Source organism: Herpailurus yagouaroundi, unplaced genomic scaffold (genome assembly GCF_014898765.1).
Source record: "Herpailurus yagouaroundi ecotype Mexico unplaced genomic scaffold, PumYag 140, whole genome shotgun sequence".
Classification (NCBI taxonomy): Eukaryota; Metazoa; Chordata; class Mammalia; order Carnivora; family Felidae; genus Herpailurus; species Herpailurus yagouaroundi.
In genome coordinates, this window is record NW_024412395.1 from 35,611,645 (window position 1) to 35,623,886 (window position 12,242).

The following is a 12,242-nucleotide window of genomic DNA, read 5'->3' on the forward strand; positions in this document are numbered from 1 at the left end:
GATTGTTCAAAATCTTCTTTACATTCTCCAAGCCTCAAATCCTATTCCAACCACTCTTGTTGGAAACCACTCAGTAGAAACTCTTTCAATTCATTTCACGGAGATTCTCTCTCTCTTTTTTATTCCTTTCTTTCAGGACCTAATATCTTCCAAGTTTAGGACTTCCCTCTGTGGTCATGGCCCCGTCTCTTCCAGGATATCACCACATTAATTGTGTTCCTTCTCTTGCTTCTTCAGTCATAAATAATCCTCTCTTTAATGCCATGTTAGAAAATTACTCTTATAACTGCCAAGGCTTTATTTACATTTTAATTTCTTGCTTTTGGTTTTCACTCCCTTCACTCACGGAAGTGCTGCTCTCAAAAAATTGGTAGATACTTTTTTAAATACTCAATCTAATTCCCTTTTGTTAGTTATCATCTTCACTACATCAGTGTAGCATTTGACACTTTGTTCCTTCTTTCCAAGAAAAGCAAATGGCCAGAACTCTGAGCAAGGTCTCTGAATTTGGAACTGGTTTGAACTTGGGTTCTCCAACTAAACTAGTTATAAAATCTTGTGTTTTATTTTTAAGTAATCTCTACCCAACATGGGGCTTGAACTAACAACCTCTAGATCAAGAGTCACATGCTCCACCGACTGAGCGAGCCAAGTGCCCCAAACTACCTATAAAATCTTAAATCTTAAATTTTCTGAGTATAAGTTTCCCTATCTTCAAATGAGGACTTTTATGTATACCTTTTGGCTTCTTAGGGTGACAAAATTAAATTATTACTATAAAATTACTCGCATGTTTCTGATGTATAATGAATCTTCAATAAATGGCACTCTGTTATGTCCTAACACAATGTCTGACATGTAGTAATTTGTGTCTGTTTCCTACCCCCAGCTTCTTTTTAAATTTTATGTGATGTTGCATATTATGGGTTTTCCATTTACCTTTTGGACTGATATTTTCCTTTTTCCTTGGTCTTGTCTCCTATCCATTCTCTGAGAGTGTGTTTCCAGGCTTAATCTTTAGATGACTTACTTTATCTTTTTATATTTGTGTCTTTATCCGACTAAATCTTCTCCTGCATCTTTTGCTAGCATCTTCTTACCAATGATATCTCAATCTATGTTTCTAGTGCCAAATGCTTTAAGCCAAAACTTGAAAAATTACATAATACTTAACCTCATGTTCATTATAAAAATTCAAATAATATAAATATCTAGAGAGTAAAACACGAAAGTATCTCTCATCCCCAACATTTAGTCTTGTAACATGTGCTATTTCTCTTGGGCGTAGGGGGTGGGGCATGTGTTCTTACACAGCTTTTCCTTTGTATTTGTATCCAACAACAAACAACATACAGGATTTGCTTTTTTTAAAAAAACGTAATCTTAAACTCCTAGTCTGCATTTTGGTTTTCTTGTTACAAATAATCATCTGGAAAAATGCAGAACAGAAAGTTAAAATGCAGCCTGTACAAAACCACACTCATGTCCCTTCCCCAACAACACCTAATCCTGACTTCTATGTCTGCCGCAGGTATACTATAATCCCTGTCCTTGTGGATCAAACCCTTCATGTCTTTGACCTCTCCCTCTCCTTTATACTCCGCCACATCAAATTGTTTGCCAGTTGTATAAATTCCAGTTCTATAATGTCTCTTCTGTCCTTTCTCTTAAATTCTCTGTCTGACATTTTTTGGATCACACTGATAATGTGATTCAGACCACCAATTTATATAAAAATTGCATTGTAGTTCAGTTTTATGGAGAAGACTTTTTTCCTTCCTAGACCTGTGCCAAGTTTTGGACTCTTGTTTTTTTCATTCTGTATTTCCCCATCATACTTTTAAAAAAATATTTATTACTCTTCCTGGTTCTGCTAGTACAATTGAAGCTCCTCAAGGGCAGAGACCACATTGCCTTCCTTCAGTATCCTAATTGACTCTCAATCTTGGATATTTATTTTTCTTTTTCAATGCAAAATCAAACAATCGTGCTTTGTGCTATTGTTTTTTTGAACTTGATTTGATGAAGTATGGGAATTTCCCCACCTCAAGTGTCTTTGTGCTTTAATCATTCTACATACCACGCGGGGGGAAAAGTCTTGAAATTCAGCTCCAACCATGTCACTCTTTTGCTCAAACTAATTGTTGGCTCCACTCTGATTACTGAATATGTATACAGTTCTTCCCTTGGTATCAAGGCCCTCAGTGACTCCAAGGATGAATGATTCCAAAATATCTTCTTGGTTTATCTACTCCTAATGTCATTCCCTAAGCTCTAGACAAACTAGACTATCCGTATTCCTCACACCTCTTGCCATTGAAGCTTTCATAGTATTCATTTTCCAGCTTTGTTCTCTTCCTAAGAGTCTGTCTACTGTTGGGACCCTTACCTCCATCTCCATGTACTGAAAGTCTAACCATTTCAAAGCTTTATTTCAAATTACATCTTCCCATAATGCTGGGGGAATTAATCATATATTCTCCTTTTCTTCAGCTAATTGGGACTTTGTCTCATTGCCTGTCTGACCACGGCTCACTGTCAGTAGCAGCTCTAATTCATTCATCTTGTACCTCTTGCAGTGTCTTGCATGGGACAAGAATATTTGGAAAATTAAGTATTAGGGGTTGCAAATGGAGGCAAACAAATTGCTCTGGGGGAAGATAACTTGCTTCTGGAGGGGAAATGTAGGAACAATTGTAATTGTCTTAAACATTAATTAGTGAATTTTAATCCATATAATACATATTTATTGGTTAGATACCCTGTGTCGGGTACTGTGCTGGGTACTGAAATGTGATAGAAAATGGAAAACTATTGTCCTCAAGAGTTTAAAATGAAATAGAGAAAGCAGTATAATAAACAATTAAAATAAAGAGTGATAGAGGAAGTACATAGGGCAGTGAGGACACACAGCTGGAGAGTCTGACCTGTCTGTTGGGGATGGAGGAAGTGACAATCTGAAGAACCTGTGGGATCTAGTCACAGGCAATGGATGGGGTGTGGCATATTATTTTATACAGAGAAAATAGTAAGTGGTGGTCTTATAGTTAGAATGCACCTGGCACATGAAACAAGTTTGTTAGTGCTGGTGTGTAGGGTAAGGAGAAAGACAAGAGACACACTGAAGAGGTCTAATTACAGAAGCTTTTGTAAATTGTGGTAAGGAGTTTGAACTTTTCCCTGAAAGACAACAAGAAGCCATTGAAATATTTTAAAACAGGGAACAACTTGATCAGATTTATGTGTTGAGAGTTTTCCTTTGGCGTGGAAGATAGAGGTAGAATGAATTTAAGGAGATACATTAAAAGTCTGTTTTAGGAATCCAGGCAAAGTGGAGAGAGAGATAAAATAAAATAGAGAGAGAGAATATGAATGAATGACTGGTGATGATGGCTTAACATAGGGAGATGGCTGTGCAGACTTGAAAAATGTTTAGGAAGCTGTACAATAGACTAGCTCTGAACAAGTCTGGCTCTGGCTCTCTGGATTCCAACTTCATATTTTCTAGCTGAACACCTTGGCAACTTACTTAACATCTCTAAGCTTTAGTTTCCTCATCCTTAAAAATGGGGTAATAGTAATTCTTACTTTAAAGGATTAAATTAGATAATGCATGTAAAAGCTCCTTGCACAGTGCTTGATATATAGGAAGCACTCAATAAAGAATTGTTATTTTAGAATCAGACAGTTTGAGTAACTGGGAATGATGAGGGAGGAGGAGGAGACAATGATGTTATCCAAATATGGTTTCCTTACCCAGTGGATAATGGTGCCATTCACTGAAATTTGGAAGCAGATGTTGAAGAGGGTGGAAAAGATAAATTTGCATGGAGGTGTAGAATTTGCATTTATGGGTCTAGAATTCAGTAGAGGGATTTGAAAGTTACCTACATAAAACTATTTCTTAAAACAATGGCAGGATTCTATTTCCTCATATTCCTATTATTCCACAGTTCATGTTGCATTTGACCCCACTAATCTATGGAAAGTGGTGTACTCTGTTTACTAATTAAAATTTTTTTAAATGTTTATTTATTTTTAAGAGACAGAGAGAGATCGAATGTGAGCAAGGAAGAGACAGAGAGAGACGGAGGGAGGCACAGAATCCCAAGCAGGCTTCAGGCTCTGAGCTGTCAGCACAGAGCCCAACGCAGGGCCCTAACCTACAAGCCATGAGATCATGACAGATCATGACCTGAGCCGAAGTCAGATGTTTATCTGACTGAGCCACCCAGGCTCCCCTGGTTACTAATTTAATCCACATGAGTGGATGACACTGTCTGGGGAGTGGCATGAGTATAGAAGAAAGTTCAGGGAACCCTGGGAACACTAACTTCTAAGGGGCACATAGAGGAACAGGAAGCTGTAGAGGAGAAGGGTATGTGTAACCAGAAGGAAAAGCAGGAGACAGTGGTGACATGAATCTAGGCAGACCAAGTACTTCAGGAAGGTTCCACAGTAAAGTAATGGAATGTCCCAAAATTGTGAATTAGATTTAACAAAAAGAATGTTAATGGTATACAATAAAGTGGAAATTTCTAGAGATTGGTGGAGACAGAGGGAAGATCTGAGCAGATTGAGGGTTGATTAGGATGTGAGGAAATAGAATCCTGGCAATCCTTTCAAGAAATTTGATTATGGAAGGATGCGATAGAATAGGGACTGAAGAAAAGGATGAGAGTAGATAATTTTTTTGTTTTGAAAAATGGGGTTTATTAGCATATTTAAATGAGCATAAGGAGTTGGTAGAAAGCAGAAAGTGTGGAGAAGATACTAGAGATGTAGTAACTAGAGGAAAGGTAACTAAGGAGAAGTAAGTGAAGACAAATTAGAGCAGAGAGTTCCCTAAGAATATCCTGGAATTAAAAAATGAAAAATTAGGGATTATAGCATGAGGAGCCAAGATAAGCCTATCATGGCATTTTGGTACATCCTCTTTTAGAAGATAAAAGTGCTTTGGACTAAAGAAAAGGAATTTCTGTGACTGCGTTTTTATAGTAGGTGCTTTTACGAAGTTCATGGATGCGGGCTTATGTAGGAGAAAAGATGGAAGAGTAAACTCTTAGGTTGTGTTTACTTACAGAAGCAAACAGTTCCTTCAAAAACGGCAGTGGAGGAAGAAGAGACATCAAACATCTGAGGTACTGTCTTGCTTGATCATTTAGGAGAATGGTCTTGGACATCTTCTTTATGACAAAAAGTGCTGCATAGGGAAGAATGTCTGCATGTAAGCCTGAGTCAGACTTTGAGGAAGTAGGGTCATGAACAAACTTTTAACAAAGAATAAAAAGTAGTTGAAACTGAGTAGGATTGATATACATAATTGCTTTGCATATGACATATGCCAAAAGAAAGAAAACTATTTTGTAAGAATTTTAGAGAAACACATTGTCTGTTTACTCTAATGTGCAAAGGCATGGACATTTCTGTGTTAATTTCTGTGACTGTTTTATTTATCTTTCACTTCCTCAAAACCTATCTCCCAACCATGTACATTCTATATTTTTGACAAATGGGCCTTTTGCGCATAAACTTCATAATCAAATTGGTTCAAGAATAAATTGCTGAAAGTGGAACTCTCTTATATTAGCTCTTGTGCCAGCTAATGAAGACGGATGGGATAAAGTAGGGATTGCACTTTGTGGAGGAGGACCTTTCATTCCCCATTGTGTTGGCTAAAGGCAAATTTGCTTGTACAGGATAAAAATTGAATCATCTAATTGCTTAATTCCTGTTAAAGCTGTTGTTAGCCACCCTGCTCAAAATACAGACTTTTGTTCATGAAGCAAGGTTAAAACTCTTGCATACATATCCAACAGAAATGTTGGAAAATGTTTTCTCCATTGGATATTTGCTGTTATCATAAAATCTTTGTATTTGATCCATAGAGTTCTTTTTAATTCATGGTGTTCATGTTTTTTTTTTTAAACATTTATTTATTGTTGAGAGACAGAGCATAAACAGGGGAGGGGCAGAGAGAGGGAGACACAGAATCTGAAGCAGGCTTCAGGCTCTGAGCTGTCAGCACAGAGCCTGACACAGGGCTTGAACCCACGAACCGTGAGGTCATGACCCGAGCCGAAATCAGATGCTTAACCGAGTGAGTCACCCAGGCACCCCTTATGATGTTCATGTTAACTGTCTGAGCAAACATTTCTGGTTGCTTTAATTCTGGGAAATTAAGATAGTAATTGGATTTGTGGAATGACTAGAAATTTGAGGTCATGGGCAAGTTTGAAAAAGTCTTTGCTGTCAGCTAGTTTTAAAATCAATATACCAGTCAAGTATGTGAAATAGTTGGAACTCTCATACGCTGCTGTAGGGGTCAAATTGATACAATTACCTTGGGAAACTGTTTGGCAGTGTCTACTAAAGGCAAATGTATACCTACGCTATGGTCTAGCAATTTTAGTCCTGGGCATTACCCAACAGAAATTACTTGTATGAGGATGTTCATATGGCCATTAGTCAGAAAAGCCCCAAACCAGAAACAACTTAAATATCCTTCTATAGAATAGATTACTTGCATAACCATAAAAAAGAATGAATTATTGATCCAAGCAAAACATGGATGCATTTTAAAAACAATGCTGAGCAAAGTAAGCCAGATAGAAAAGAATACGTACTGTATCTTCATGGTTCCATTTTTTAAAAAGTTCAGACAGGTAAAATGGATCCATGAGAGTGAATAGTGGAGGTAGTACCCTGGAGAGGGTACAAGTGAACCATCTGTGATGCTAGAGATTCCCAGACTCCAGTGCGATTGTATGAGTAGTGGTTAAAAGGGGGTTATAAATATGTAAAGATTCATTGAGCTGTCTATATTAGATGTATACACTTTCCAATACATTATACTTCAATTAAAAAAATGGCTTGTTTCCCAGCATTAGCGATTTCTTTTTAGCCTTTTTTGTCTACAAAGGAGACAAAAAGAAGAGATTGTCAGGGCTTACCTCCTTGACCATGACTTTGCTGGCCCTGCATGTTTCCAGGTAGGTCAGACCAAAACGATAAAGCCTCACTAAGCTAAGCAATTGATTTTCAGTTAGGAGGTAACAACTGTAATAATTGAATGTTTATTGGATTTAAAGTAGTTATTAAAGATAAATTTGATTTACAGAGCCACAGAGGCTTTGAAAGTATTCTGTAAACAACTCTTTTTGAATTTGTTACATCCATGAATCAGTAGTCACAGGCCTATGACCTTGACCACCTCTCGGTCTCTTGGTTTACTCTCTTGGGCCCTATGGTCTTTTGTAGTCTTTCTCTAGGCCTTCCTAGATGTCCTTTCATGGGATCTATCAATGGTCGGATTTCACTTTCCTTACGATTAGACCTGTGGACTTTGGAAATACATAAGGAGATAAGGCTCCACTTTAGAAAGCACAGGAAGATTAAAATATTCATGGAATTTTAGAAAATATTAGTTAGGGAGACCCAATTTTCACAACAGCAGTCCATTGTTTCAACAGATGATGAAGCCTGCATGGAGCAGGACAATGGCTCTCTGTACCCGATGATCTGTATCTCGTTGAAGAAATTGGACTTGGTCATAGCAAAACATACTCAGGAAGAAAGTCAGAACTGTAGAACTGGAAAGGACTTTGGAAATCATCTTAATCTCATGTTTCTGAAAGCAGGAATAACATACAATGGAAGGTGATATTAGTCTGAGATCTCTTTATTGTACTTGTTCATATTTAATTCATTGAAGAGAGGAAATCACATGTCCTGACATCACCAGAAGGAAACCCAAACTTTTCATTCCTATTATATTTTTATGTTTATCTGTTCTATGCAGTAGTATGACAGGAGGACAGACTCTGGAGTTGTAGCAAGGAATTTAGGGTTTGCTTTTTACTGGTTATATGATCCCTGACTAGTTACTTAACTTCCCTAAGTCCTACCTTTATCTCTCAAGGGGAGTTTATATAAGTAGGGAGTTGACATGCATAGCATTTAGCACTTGGTAGAACAAATCCTGATACATCTTAGCAGCTTAATAAATATTACTTATCATCATCATCAAATAATAATACTAACTACTATTGCTACTACTACTACTACTATTTATTAACTTATATTTAGGTAGTGGATCTGGTGAAAATTTCTTCATGTGGGATTTCCAGTGTGTGTTAATGCTAAGCTCTCTCTCCCTGTCCTTTTTTATCCTCTAGCCTGCTGTGTTTATCCTCCATGCAATTGAACCAATTTATATAATGGTTTTAGAAGTGAGGTAAATAGGATGAGATTCATTAGTGTTGGACTGATTTGTGAGTAGCAACCCCATGGGAAATTTCTTGACAGCTAAGCCACCTAGCCCCCATGGCACCAGTTAATAGAAACTGCTTCATCTACAGTGAATTCATTTGTTATTGCAGTGGGAACATTCAATTTTCTGGTCTTTTTTTATTTGCAGCTGCATTAGGCTCAGAGTTTTCCAATAGTTTGTTTTACAGGTATTGTTTACATTTGAAATTACTATTCAGAGAAACAGGGGCTCTTTCTAGTTGCAAGGCAGTGTACAGAGTAATGGCTTTGTAGCCCCGTTAGAATGTGACAGTAACACAGCTGTGGGAGCTGGTGAGGCCTAAAGATCCTGTTATGTTAGAACAAAGTGCCATGTGCCTGAGCTTTTGTATATGAATTACACAGAAAAATTCATTGGTGTTAAATTTGAACATTATAATCATGACTCAAATTACTCAGTGATGTCAGGTGAATGAAGAAAGATACCAACTATAACTAGTGCCCATATTTATCACTGCAATTGTAGCTGTATGGCACTAACCTAAATAATAATTAATCAAAAATCAAAATATATATTCATATCATATGGTTCCTTATAGACCAAAATGCCTATTTGTTTGGCTTAAATTTTTATGTCTTAATTAGTAAATTTATTATTATGGAAAATCTATCTAAATGTAAATTCCCACTACAGCATAGTTTTGATTTTACACATCAAGAATAGAGATAATTCTCTTCCCTGGGAAATCATTCTTTGAAATTGGAGCTTGGATTAGGAGAAGGGGAAAAAATAATACATTTTATGTATATTTAAAAGAATAGTCCTAGAGACTGTTTACTTTCGCTTATTTTATGGCGATAAAAGCATAAGGCTTTATGGACTTGACACTTTTTTTGAATATGGACATTAAGATCCTCCAGTCTGTTGTGTATTATCTATTCTGAAGCAAGGTTTTCTACTAGAACATACTGTACGCAGATTGTTTGAGTCAGTAAGGCATCCATTCACTCAACTCTGCTTGTTTTTATAACATTGTCTTTAGATGATACAGCTCTTTAAAAAACATTAAAGCTAACAGGGAAAAGAGCTGAAGAGTGATCCATAAGAAGACACAGAAAACAAAAATAACCTGAAAGTATGGTAAGTCTATCCATCTAAATGCATTGAGAGACAATCAGCAGAGAAGCACAGGGGAGAAAAAAACAAATTGACAAAATTCAGCTAATTAAAGATCATTTTAAATGGCCAGAGAAAAATCTCTTAATTTGTCAATTAGTATTTTTTCTTTTAATTATGCCATACAATCAAGAAATATTTTTGTAGTGCCTCCCAGAAGCCAGTGTCTTCTAGAAACTGAGGATTTATCAATGAATTGGCAAGGATAGGGTATGACCTGAGACCAAGCTAAGAGACTCATTGCTCCTCCTAAATTTTCAATAATGGCTAGGGCTGTGATGAGAAGTGATTAGGGAAAGCAGTATAGGTAGGACTAGAAGCATAGGTAGGTGGATGGTGGAGTAGAGATGGGGGTGTCTTTTCACTGTGTATATCCCTCCAGCTGTGAGCGCCTTTGTCTCTAGTCAAAAAGGCAGATATGGTCCAAGATTTCATGGTCTCACAAACCACAAAAGTTGGGAAATATTAAGTTGTTACAAAGACAATGAAAAAGAGAAATGGGCTAGAACAGAAGTTCAGGGATGTACAGCCTTAGGTAAGGTGGTCAGGAAAGATTTCTCTGAGAAGGTGACATTTGAGTGGAGACTTGAATGAATTGAAATAATATCTACAAAAGCCCTGAGTTTAACATGATGTTTTCTAGAAACAGAAAAAAAGGCTAGATGAGAGCAAATGGAAGGTTTGGGAGGATATCGAAGTTATCCAAACCATAACAGAGCTAATTGATTAAATCCCAACTCCTCCCCTCTCCCAACACCCTTTGGGGTTGAGAAATAACCTAACGGCCTATATCATCAAAACACACTACTCATTCATTCTTTTAAGAGAGTAATTTATTTATAACTGCAGGAGTTTTTAATAGAACATGAAATTTATGTTCCTCAAAAAGCCTCCAATTCTGAAAAACTGAGTTCTAAAAATAACAAGGCTTATGGGGAATTAGAATTGGGGCAGACCACCTAAAACCTATGCAGCTTTGGAACCAGAACTTAAACAAAAACAGGAATGGTGTCTGAAGACTAAACAGCTGGGAGCTGCCTCAGGGGATATTACAAATTCACAAGCAAAATAGAATGAAAATGCTGGCTGGCCAACATGGAGACAGTGCAACTGGAACTGGAGCTCAGAGGAAAGAAAGAAGAACATTTCAAGGCTGGGGTGCACCTCTTTGGAGAAGAGAGAAGACACTCATTTGAAATAATATAGAATAAAAAGTCTCCTATCTGTACCGCTACCAGATGAGACTGTTCTTTCCTGCTAAAGAGGAATCCTCTTCCTCCACTGTTTTTACCTGGAAAAACAACAACAACAGCAACAACAACAACAACAACAACACATCAACCAAAACAAGTTTTGCATTCTAACTGGCAGAATTCCTCTACTTGTGAACTGATTGATTTGTAGAAACACATTGTTGGCAGAAGACTGTAGCTCATTTTTTTTAGGCTTCCCCCCCATTAAGCATACTGTGTTTCAATTCAGTTCAGTTCAATTCAATTCAATTCAAGTAGAATTTATTAGGTCCCTACTTTGTGCAAGTTATTTTAATAAATATGTTTAATAGAAGACCTCATTAGTTACTGTGTTACTGAATTCTGGGTCTTTACTTTTTATAATCATATCATGTTTGGGTGGGAAGAACTATTTTGACATTCAGTGGTTTTAAGAACACCACTTCAATGTGTCAGTTGGCCATCTGGATGTCTTCTTTGGAGAAGTGTCTCTTCATGTCTTTTGCTCATTTCTTCACTGGATTATTTATTTTTTGGGTGTTGAGTTTGGTAAGTTCTTTATAGATTTTGGATACTAACCCTTTATCTGATAGGTCATTTGCAAATATCTTCTCCCATTCTGTCGGTTGCCTTTTAGTTTTGCTGATTGTTTCCTTCACTGTGCAGAAGCTTTTTATTTTGATGAGGTCCCAGTAGTTCATTTTTGCTTTTGTTTCCATTGCCTCCAAAGACGTATTGAGTAAGAAGTTGCTGTGGGCAAGATCAAAGAGGTTTTTGCCTGCTTTCTCCTTGAGGATTTTGATGGCTTCCTGTCTTGCAGTGAGGTCTTTCATCCATTTTGAGTTTATTTTGTGTATGGTGTAAGAAAGTGGTCCAGGTTCATTTTTCTGCATGTCACCGTCCAGTTTTCCCAGCACCATTTGCTGAAGAGACTGTCTTTATTCCATTGGATATTCTTTCCTGCTTTGTCAAAGATTATTTGGCCATACGTTTGTGAGTCCATTTCTGGGTTTGCTATAGAATGAGCTTATTTTAAATTTAAATTAAAACAATTTGCTTTATCTTGTTGGATTCTGCTCTACTGACACATCCTCTGGGAGAATACCTAAAACGAAATACAGTGCTAAGAGAACATCATATGAAGCCAGCAAATTTATGTGGTCAAAATAATTTTTAAAAATTTTGTAGCTAGCCTACAAAATATAGTATATATATAAAATTTTGTGTGTCTATAACCCTAACATACTAATTCCTATAGTTCCTAGAGATTGAGAACTATTGAGTTAGAATAAAGGAAAAATACCAGGACAGCCTAAATGCGGATGTCTGGATATTAAAAACATTTGTTTTCAAGATAACTTTCTAATCTCTAGCAGTGGAACAGTGGCTAGGTGAAGAATTCTATAGCACTAATTTATCTTTAGGTTTTTTTTCCTTTTCGTATTACTATTAAGTTATAAATTTTATAAAAATTAACGTATTCATTTGATGTAATAATACCTCATCATTACAGATGGTAGTTTCCATAGTTCAGCAGATAAGTTAAATGTTGAAACTCTACTATATATCTCCTTACGTTCTGT